This window comes from Papio anubis, chromosome 5, assembly GCF_008728515.1.
Source record: "Papio anubis isolate 15944 chromosome 5, Panubis1.0, whole genome shotgun sequence".
Lineage (NCBI taxonomy): Eukaryota > Metazoa > Chordata > Mammalia > Primates > Cercopithecidae > Papio > Papio anubis.
The window spans coordinates 42,713,455-42,724,181 of NC_044980.1; the positions used below are offsets into that span (position 1 = coordinate 42,713,455).

A 10,727-nucleotide genomic window follows, 5' to 3' on the forward strand; every position below is an offset into this window, starting at 1 on the left:
GTTAGGGTTGTCTTGACAAGTTCTATTTCATGGAGTAAATTCCTAATCTTAAGAACTTTTAGAATATTATGCTAAAATCTTTTAAAGCACATTACTAACACCTTTAAAACCATTAAAGATGTAATAAAGATATTGCTTTTGAGAACTTGTCCTATAGGCTAGTAGTGACAACACAAAATTTTCTTCCCTCAATTTTATGCAATTGCAATGTAAACATATTAGATGAGTGTGATGGAGCTAATGTTAGATAAAAATATTTAAGTAGGAAAAGGCAAAATGAGGTTAACTTGCCCTCATCTTTTATGTCCTGCCTTGATGTCATCCAAATGACCTATTGTCAGAATAAAATTACCTTTATTTAAAATTTGGTGGTCAAGCAGGAAGCCTTGCTTATCAATGTCTGTCCTTGCACCAGGAATTAAAGAAGCCTATTCCCTCAGAAAAAAGGACATTCCCATTCAAAAAATTGCCCCCATAACCCTAACCTGATACCTGTTTGCCTTTAAACTTTCCACAGTAGGTCATTCCTCAGGCACATGAAGGCATCTTCTCTCCCAGCTCCACATTTATCAGCAAAAAAAAGCAAACACCACCATTTCACAGGTACACAGTGTCTCCATACCTATTACAGTGGGGGCAGTGGTGACCTTACCCTGGCCCAAGCCACCCGCGAGGAGCCTTTGATGTGACCGAAGCCTCATGTTTTAATACAGTCTAAACATCTCACATTTGAACTGCATGAGTCCTCTTTCCAGCCATATTAGAAGTGATATCAAAGGCAGTCACATTTTAATGGTCTTCATCCTAAGACAGGGCAAAGGACCAGGGTAAGCTTGGCGAGACTGTGTTTCTTCCCTGTTTATACTTCTTCTGCCCATCTACATCAATCTTTCTGTCCCCAACTTATCTGCATGCCACATGTCTATCATGGGCAGGATAGAATGGTTCCGTGAAAAGAAAGAGCCTTCAGGGAAAATAAGCCCACTTCCTTTTACAAGTTAAAAAAAATATGCCACAGGAGGTAATTCTACATTGTCTTTTCCCAGCAGAGTGGGTGATGTTCATATTTGGGGTTAGGCACTTGGTGGATTTACAGCGCAGTGAGGGAGTTGTCACAGGAGGATGATAATTAGTAAGGGGACCAATGAAACCAGGAGTTCCAAGTTTCATTTTACAGGCTTATAGCTGGTGCTTGTTTGAGCCAGAAGAAAGTTTAACTATCGTATGATACAAGAAATTTATTTTACAGACGATGTTATTCTTGGTGTCAAATAGAGTAAAGCTCTTAAAGAAAAAGATTCAGTGACAAAATTATGTCATTCATGGGATGGTGTTGAAAAGCTTTGAGGAACTATCTTTCCTTATAACACACACATGCACACAGAAGTTAAATCTTATGTAAAGACACCTTGAAGGTCATTTTTACTTATAGACTCACATTAGTAATAACAACACACATTTACTACGTGATTATATGCCTCATACTCTTCTAAGCACTTGATAGATTTAATTCATCTAGCCCTGATGGCAACTCTCTGAGGTACGTACTATTACTCTCATTCCAATGGAAAATTGGAGGCAGAGAGAAGCTAACTCAAGGTCACCCAGCTGGGAAGTGGCAGGGGTAGGACCCAACTCAGGAATTTGGCTCCTGTGTCTGTGCCCTAATCTACCACATCCTATTATGTCTCTGGCAGTCTCTGACCAGATATGTAAGTTTTGTATTTTTTACTAGTTTTAAAATTGAAATTATTAGACTCGACTTTTTAAAAAGAAAAGTGCACTTCTATATTTGTGTTGCTGTTATTGTGTCAGTACAACGACATATACATATTAGACTGATCAGCTTCTGTGCTTCCCTGCCAAGCAACAATATTTACAAGAAAGAAAACCCATACAAAGCTCTGGCTAAATTTTCCCATCTGTGTACTTCTCTGAGGGAAAAATGTCTACGGAAATTTCTTGACATGAATTTCTTTGAAATTGTTAAAGCCTTTTATTTATCAGACAGTGTAGACTGTTAAAAGTAAAACTTCCTCTGTGCTCCAAATTTTGGCCCCGTTGGTTAATCTTTCAGAAGTGTTGAAAACAGGGCTTGAATTAGCAGTGTTATCAGTTAATCCAGTCACTCAGCTTCAGTTCTTATCTGAATCCTTGGTAGTGCCAGCACTTTGGGACATCAGAAAAAAGCCGACTTGTCAGTGTGATAGCTGAGAGGACTTCTGTTGAGGAGAAAAAAGATCTCAGAAATGGACAGGATTAAGTGGAATCTGATACCAATCCAAAAGAAGTGATCTCACCAACAGAACCAGGAATACAACTTGGTTTCTCTTGCATGTCTCTGTAATCCTCTGTGGTATGTCACCTTTGTTAGGCAAGACAGAGTCTGCAGTCTTGAGGAGTGTGAAGACAGAACTTCAAGCAAGTGAGACTTCCAAGCCAGTTAGTCACTGAGTTGAGCATAACCCTGGAGTGGCTCTTCACTATGCAAAACCAAAGAAGAGTTTGGAAAATTAACATAGGGCTCATAGAACTCAGTTTCCTGATGGAAGTGAGAAAAATCTCAATGACATGGTTATTAATTTTTTGCCTTCTCTAATACTATCCAATCAGGGAGGCTTCAATCTTCTTCCAAATTCAGTTTATTTTTCCCTCTGGTATCCTTTATTGATTGCATTTCTATGAAACATCTTGTTTTTCTTGTATTTGAACTGTATTAAAATATATTACTACCTAGAAAGAAACCTTTACTTCTTCAGAAATAAAGAGCACTTAAGCTATAAAAAGAAGATCCATAATTTCATTATCTCAGCATGTGCCTGTTATCATTGCAACAGCAGAGCAAGTAACAGGGAGAAAAAAATTCCATAAGGGAGACATTGGAGCCAGGAGATATTTACGCTTGCCTAAGCAGTTCTGATGATTTGATAGTTGAAATGTTTATGCTTTTGTTCACTTAGATAACGTTCTTAGGACATCTATTTTAAACAACAGATAATCATAGTTAGTACTAAGGGGGCTGACATAGTGGTCGTTTGTATCTGAGGATTATTAAAACAAACTTAGATGATTGTAGCATAGGGTGACAATTTTTGGCGAAGCAATACTTAGCATTTCATGCTAAAAATGATAGTGTTTTAGATTTATTATAAAACTACAGAAAAACACATTTTTCTTCAAAAGCAGAAGAGTGGAATATTAGAGCTTAAGGAAAATTTACTTTGTTTTTATTTTTCACTGGACTATGCTTGAAAAGTAAAGTTGATATATGACTTTATTTTGTCTTTTGTTCAGTGTTCTTTCTTCTTCTTTATTGTTTGACCTAATTTTGAAGTAGCTAAAGTGCCAAAATCAAAGACCAGTTAAATTTTCCCTGAAGGCTATTGAATGTCATGCCATTATTCTAATAATAAGAGGTTTGTTTAGCTGCTTTGATTTCCACAAGCTCAATAGCCTTTTTTTTTTTTTTTCCCTGAGGGACAAAACACCTCTTTACTGAAGTTTTCTCACAACTAAGCAAGCTAGATATCATGCCAATCTCTGACTTGGAGCAAGTTGGAATGGCTGCTGCTTTCACTTACTTACTGAGATATAGGAAATTATGAGCAAATAAAATGCAGGACTCAGCTTAATAGGCTATATTAAGCTTGTGTACATAAACTCTATGGGAGATTTGAATCTTACACTTTGCTAGTTCCAATAATGAAACACTGGCAACACAACTCTTGGCTCTTTGTGGAGCTGAAGTTTTCTCAGGATTTAATAAAAAGTATCAATTATGTATTATATATCTCTATATAACTCTCTCTCTATGTGTGTGTATATATATAAAATATATAAAAAATATATAAATACATATTTATATAAAAATATATATAATTACCAATAACTTCAACCAGTTCTGAGCGAGTTTCAAGCATCTCTTTTGCTAACCATCACCTCATAATTTCCCAGCTTATGCCCTCTGGTACCCAGACTCCTCCATCTAGCTGGAATCTAAACTATGTTGATTCATCCACCTTTCATTGTTCTTCCCTACTCTCATGTCCTCCCTTTCCTCCTTACCTGGCTTAAATTCTACCATTGTAGTCACTTTCTTACATACACCTTTCCCCCTTTTCACTTTGATGTACCAACTTCTTGCCTGTGCTGATCCTGTGCTGGTAACGTGGCTGGAAAAATAGTCATAAGCAAGCTGACTGACTTCATTCAAAATTCATGCCCACTGGCCTCGAGTGAAACTTTAGATGACCTAGGGTCACCATCTTTTTACATTTCTCTACTCCTTTCTCTCTCCCTTTTTCTAGGGAGGCAATAGTTTTTAACCACGGAGATTTTGTCCCCGGGGGACATTTGGCAATACTGGAGATGTTTTTGGTTATCACAGTCTCGGGGAGGGAGTGTTACTGGCATCTAGGTGGGTAGAGATCAAGGATGCTTCTAAATAACCCCACAACAAAGAATTACTCTGCCCTAAATGTCTACAGGGACAAGGTTGAGAATTTCTGAATAGAGCATTTCATATCTTCTCTTTCTTTAAACTTCCAACACTCCTTTCTGTCTGTACTTTTAGCTAATGATCTTAATTCCTTTCCAATCTGAGAAAATAAAAGCAGTTAAAAGAGACTTACTTGCTCAAACTCCCACTAGCATACCTGCCTACCTTCATATGTCTATGCCTTCCTTCCTGTTATGCTGGATGCCCATCTCTGGTCCCACAGAAGGCTGATCCCTTTGCATGAGTACTCTTCAGTCAGGAACAGAGTTCCAAGCTCTGGAAGGGTGACACTCTATGTTTGCCAAGACCACCCTGCTTTTAAACCCAACAACATTGAAAGGCAGCCCACAAATCTGAGGGGCATCACTTTGGGAGACATTCTGGTCATACAAGATGATGGTGACTATTGGACTGCCTGTTAATGACTAAATGGAACTCTAGTAATATGCTGCTATCTTTTGACTCCTATTTTTCAGGTTATATCTACTAAAAGGAATATAATCTGGGAAGGAGTTTCGGAGAACCACTAGGAATTCAAAGTGTGTGGTGTAAGTCTCAGTGTGAACTGTAAATATCGATGATCAAATGCTTTGAAAGATTCCTGGTTATAACAGACAAACCATAATGGTAGCATGCCCAACATACCACAGTGTACTCTGCACCAATGCATGTTACCATAATTTTGGGAATGGAAAGCTATTAAGCAGAATAGGGAAAAACTCTGAAGTTCCTGTTGGGATCAAACTAGTGGGCATTGCATGGTAGATCTGAGTTCCCCTGAAGAGTGGCCCCCCCCAAGACAGGAATACTGTGGCCTTATGACACACTCAAACTGAATGGTATTTTGGTCTGACCACCACTCATCTAACCCCAGGATTATGTTGCACCCATCATTTTGGGGTACAAAATATGTATTACAATTCTACTCAGACTATTAGCATGACTTGGCAATAACACGCATGGTAGATTAAACAGCACTGGCCCACAAGACAGAAAAGGGCCTTCAAGGAGACAGGTGCTGGTCTAGATATCTTTGAACAAAGAGAATTTGCTTTTAATGAGGAATGGTATTTTGAGGTAAAATATTTATTAGCTAGAATAAACAGATTAGAGGAAGTTTCCTTCCAGGAGGGAGGCAAAGGATGGAAGTCAGCTTGGAAAGATAATTAGTAAAGTGGATCTGGCAGACTCAACAACTAATGCCAGATAATCCTAAATCTACTCTTGGGAAAGAGCTTGTACTCTGACCCAATAGGGCCTCTTGACTATTTTAATTCAAATGAAGGATGAAGTTGTCATGGGGCAGTGACCCTTTATTCTAGTTGCTGAAGCTCGAGGGATTCACCTTTGGGAAACTTATGGCCCTCCAAACTAATGGAAGTTCTCTTGGGGCACTTGTAATTTGCATCATTGCAGTGTGACTGACTTTGCCCCCAGAATAGGTTGAAATAAAAACACATCCTGTAGTGTAGTTAGTAGGGATAGGAGCTATTCTAAATATCACTTATATCCTTCCTGCAGGAGGGAGGTGGCCCCTGCTACATAACAATGCAAAATGGTAACCTGTCTCAGTATAGTCTGTGGGATGAGACAGGGTGGTTGACTTTGTCCCCAGTTACCTTGGAACCCAGAAATAACTGAACAATGGCTAATCGTAACAGTATCTGTTTTTCATAAGATCTAGTATATGGGCAAGTGTTGATTCTGTTAAGAAGGCAAAGCAAATGCCTCTGTAGTTCTTACTGATCTGTTCTGTAATGAAACTGAATTATACCATGACCATACTGCAATATGGTATAATACTGGTGTTGTTGGTAATATTCAACTACCTCATATAAACAAGTCTTATGATAATACTGATATCGATGACTAATTATATTGAGAAATTGAGTTACATCCTCCTCAGGATGTAAAACCTATAGAAAATGGCTGACCCGAGGAAGAACTTGTTACAGCTAGCCTAAAGCTGATTTCTATGTTAAATAGTTCAGTACAAGCTTATCATAAGATACAAATAGCAGGAGACCAGGGGAAAACAAGAGTAACAAATTAGTACAAGTATACAAAAAAAAATTATGGTTTTATAGGTCAAATTAGTTGTTGCTTTGAACTGGCTTCTCCAAATGTGAGCCATATTCATTTTGGTACTATTGCTACATCTATTCTATGAGTGCTGCACCAAATATAAATGTTCTGACAGGCATGATCAGTTTGCTGTAAAGGATATGTGTCAAAGATCAGGGGATGACCTGTGGTATGATAAGAAAAATATTTGGTCTTTGTCTCTGGTTCCTGGCACAGAGCTAAAATCCTTAGAATTTTCTGAGTGATTAGATTGATAGGAGCATCTTTTGTTCTAATGAAGTACCTCTTGAAGTTTCCCTAGAGAGATTTAGGATGGGGCCTGTAACCCAAAAGACCAAATGTTGATTAGTAGCTTGGACCTTTCAGTTCCAACCCACAACCCCTGGGGAGGACAAAGGGGCTGGAGATTGAGTTAATCACCAATGGCCACGATCATGACTGGGTAATGAAACCTCCATAAAAAACCCTAAATGATGGGGTTTGAGAGCTTTGAGTTGGCAGACACAGCCAAGCACAAGGAGGCTGGTGCACCCAAACTCCTTGGGGACAGAGGTCCCCTTCTGTGCTTGTGACCCTTCCAGACTTCTTCCTGCATACCTCTTCATCTGGCTATTCATTTGCATCCTTTATAATAAACTGAAGTAGTAATTGCAGTGTTTTCCTGAATCCTGTGAGTCTTAGCAGATTACTGAACCTGAAGTGGAGGGATTGTAGGAACCTCTGACTTTGTAACCAAGTCAGACAGAAGTGTGAGTAACCTGGGTACCTGATATATATGTAAGCAGCATCTGAAGTAAGGGCATTCTTTTGGGACTGAGTCTTTAAACCTGTGGAGCCTGACACTAGCTCTGAGTAGTGTTAGTGTCAGAATTGGATTAAATTTTAGGAAGCCTAGTCAGTCCTAGGGAATTGGAGAATTGGTTGGCATGAGAAAAAAATCACCCACTCTGCATCTGTGCACTCTGAACACTGAGTGCCTTATGGCTCAGCCCTGGATTTCCTAAGTTCTCTGCCTACACTTGTTTCTAATTGGAGATTGCATCCAGTATCATGGCTTTAATTATCATCCGTATGTTCTGGAATCCCAGTTTTGTATTACTGGCCTGAATTTTATCTTCAATTCCAGGTTCTTTACCCAGGTGCCTTCTCTGTATATCCACTTGTATTTCTAGTATGTATCTCAAGATAAGCAAACCAAACTCCTGTTCTTATCTCCCTAAATGTCTTTCATAGTTTTTCTCAAAAAATGATAAGTTCATCCTTCCAGCTGCTATAGCCTAAAACCTTGGTGTTACTCTTGTCCTTTTTTTGTGATCTCACATCCCACATTTAATCTATCAGCAAATTCCATTAGCTCTGCCTTTAAATCATCAGAATTTGACAACTTCTCACTATCCCCACTACTATCCTTCTGATCAAGCCTCCATTATCTTTCTCCTGGAATATTGCAAAACACACAATATAGGTCACTTTCTTTCCACTCTTCCCACAATCGAGCCAATTCCTCTATGCCTCCCACTTAACTCAGAGTAAAATCCAAAGTCCTTAAAATGTCCTATAAGGCTGTAGATGATCTGGTTCCCATCTGAGCTACCAATCTCCCACACTTTCATGCCACTCCACCCCCTGCCTTCTTGCTATTTTTCTAACAGGCCTGGCTTGCTCCTGTCTTAGGGCCTTTGTACTTGCTCCTCCTCCACCTGGAATTTTATTCCCCCAGATATTTTGCTTTTCTCTACAGCTTTTATCCCCAGATATTAAACCATATGTTTTACTTTTTAAAAACAAAAAATCTATATTCCTCTATGATCATATAAGCTTCCTAAGTCTTATAATCTTTTTTGGAGGGTGGGGGCTCTGTTTTGTTCAATGCTATATCCCTTGCATCAAGAACAGTTCTGGCACATGGTAGATATATGGCACATGTGTTAGAAGAATAAATGAGTATGAAAATTGTATCTGAATCATACAAACCATTCAGTGAAATAACATCTTGCTAGTTTAAGAAAAAACCCTAAGTGACAGTACTGAGGCAATAATGCTTTAGTGAAAACAGTGGGGAGTGGGGAAAAAGAAAACAGCTGTTGACTATTTACTCTGTTCAGGTACTATGCTAGTTTCTTTATATACATATCAAATTAAATATTTACGTTAGTTCCTGTGATGTGGGTATTCAATAATTTTATAGAAATAGTAACTAAGAGAAGGGTCACGTGGTGGCTGGGCCGGGTAAATGGTGGCTTCAGGAGAGAGCAGGACTTCAGGTGGAGGCAGCACCAAGGAAGCATTTATGACCTTCTACAGTGAGGTGAAACAAATAGAGAAGAGAGACTCGGTTCTAACATCGAAAAATCAGATTGAAAGACTGACCTATCCTGGTTCCTCTTACTTCCATTTGAACCCATTTGAGGTTGTTTGGGTAGATCCTGAAGTTACAGATGAGGAAATAAAAAAGCGGTTTTGGCAGTTATCCATCTTGGTATATCCTGACAAAAATCAAGATCATGCTGACAGAGCACAAAAGGCTTTTGAAGCTGTGGACAAAGCTGACAAGTTGCTACTGGATGAAGAGCAAAAGAAGAGGGCCCTGGACGTAATTCAGGCGGGAAAAAAATACGTGGAACACACTGTGAAAGAGTGAAAAAACTAATTAAAGAAGGAAGGAAAACCTACAATTGTAGAGGAGGATGATCCTGAGCTGTTCAAACAAGCTGTATATAAACAGACAATGAAACTCTTTGCTGAGCTGGAAATTAAAAGGAAAGAGAGAGAAGCCAAAGAGAAGCATGAAAGGAAACGACAAAGCGAAGAAGAGATTGAAGCTCAAGAAAAAGCCAAACAGGAGAGAGAGTGGCAGAAAAACTTTGAGGAAAGTCGAGTTGGTAGTGTGGACAGCTGGCGAAACTTGCAAGCCAATACAGAGGAGAAGAAAGAGAAGAAAAATCGGACCTTCTTGAGACCACAAAAAGTAAAAATGGAGCAGTGCGAGTGACCACCCGGGGTCACAGGCACAGAAACTTCCCCCTGCTATCTCCCTTCCTGCTTCGAAGGACTCATTCTTTCCTCCCACTTCCACCCCAACCTAGAGTAGTATTTGCTTTTTAGTCCATTTTGTTTTCAATACAATTTAATATTGATCAGAGTAATTCTTTTGTACATTGAAATGAGGGGCTTGGTTTAAAAAAAGACCTTCCCCTCTCCCTGCCCCTAGAACAACCAGGATTAGAAGGTGCCACCATCGGTGCTGCCTTCTCTTCCCACAACTTGTAACTCAGTGTTTTGTACTTCACTGAATTGTGATGCTTAGAAACTTCATGGATAGTTTGTGGAAATCGTCCAATTAAACATATTGCTTAAAATGATGTTGCTGTGACTTCAGAGACAAGCCTGGAAGGGGCACCTTAGGAAGCCCCTTCGCTTCAGTTGCTTGCTTCTGGGTATGCTCCCTTCGAAGGCCCAGATGAGACAGGGAACACTTGTGGGTACACAGAGCGGCATCTGATGCCCTGATGTCCTGTGGTGTTTGGCATGTGTCCCCTGTCTACTGACCAATCAGCATGACGTGAGGCCCACACCACCCAAACCTTTCATTTTCCAAAGAGCTAGACACCCTCCACCCAGTACCATGTCCTAGCCTGTCTGCATTTGTTAGGGGTAATATTCTTTATGTATAATACATTTTTATACCCCCCCCCTCCAAAAAGAAATAGTAACTAAGACTCACAGAAGTAAAATTATAGCTAAAGGTCACATGATTGCTAAGCAGAATAGACACATCTTAAAGCTAATATTGATTCAAAATATCATAACCTTTTTATGTTATCATGCATTTTACAAAGAGGCTGGGAAATACTAAGAGATACTGAGATGGGTTATTAGTGCCATACCACCCTTTGATAGGCATTATTGGGTTTTGATCTTTTTTTCTATGCTTTCTTAAAAATATTTACATCTTTAAGTAATCATGTATCACAGAATTTAGATAACATTCATAGGGAAATAAGAATCAAGTATTTAATGAGAATTTATTGTCCTATTAATTATATTACATTCTTTACTTTAGGTTCTCTTGTTGGGAAAACATTTATGAGGCTGTATTATATGCAGTGAAATAACATTGAAATGTGGCAGGATCTTTTTTTGA

The 10,727-nt window shown here is 39.0% G+C and overlaps 1 pseudogene; it reads left to right on the forward strand.

The window, feature by feature from the left end:
• Nucleotides 1-3,246: 3,246 nt before the first annotated feature.
• On the forward strand, nucleotides 3,247-10,405 carry LOC110743452 (annotated as a pseudogene).
• The last annotated feature ends 322 nt before the right edge of the window (nucleotides 10,406-10,727 follow it).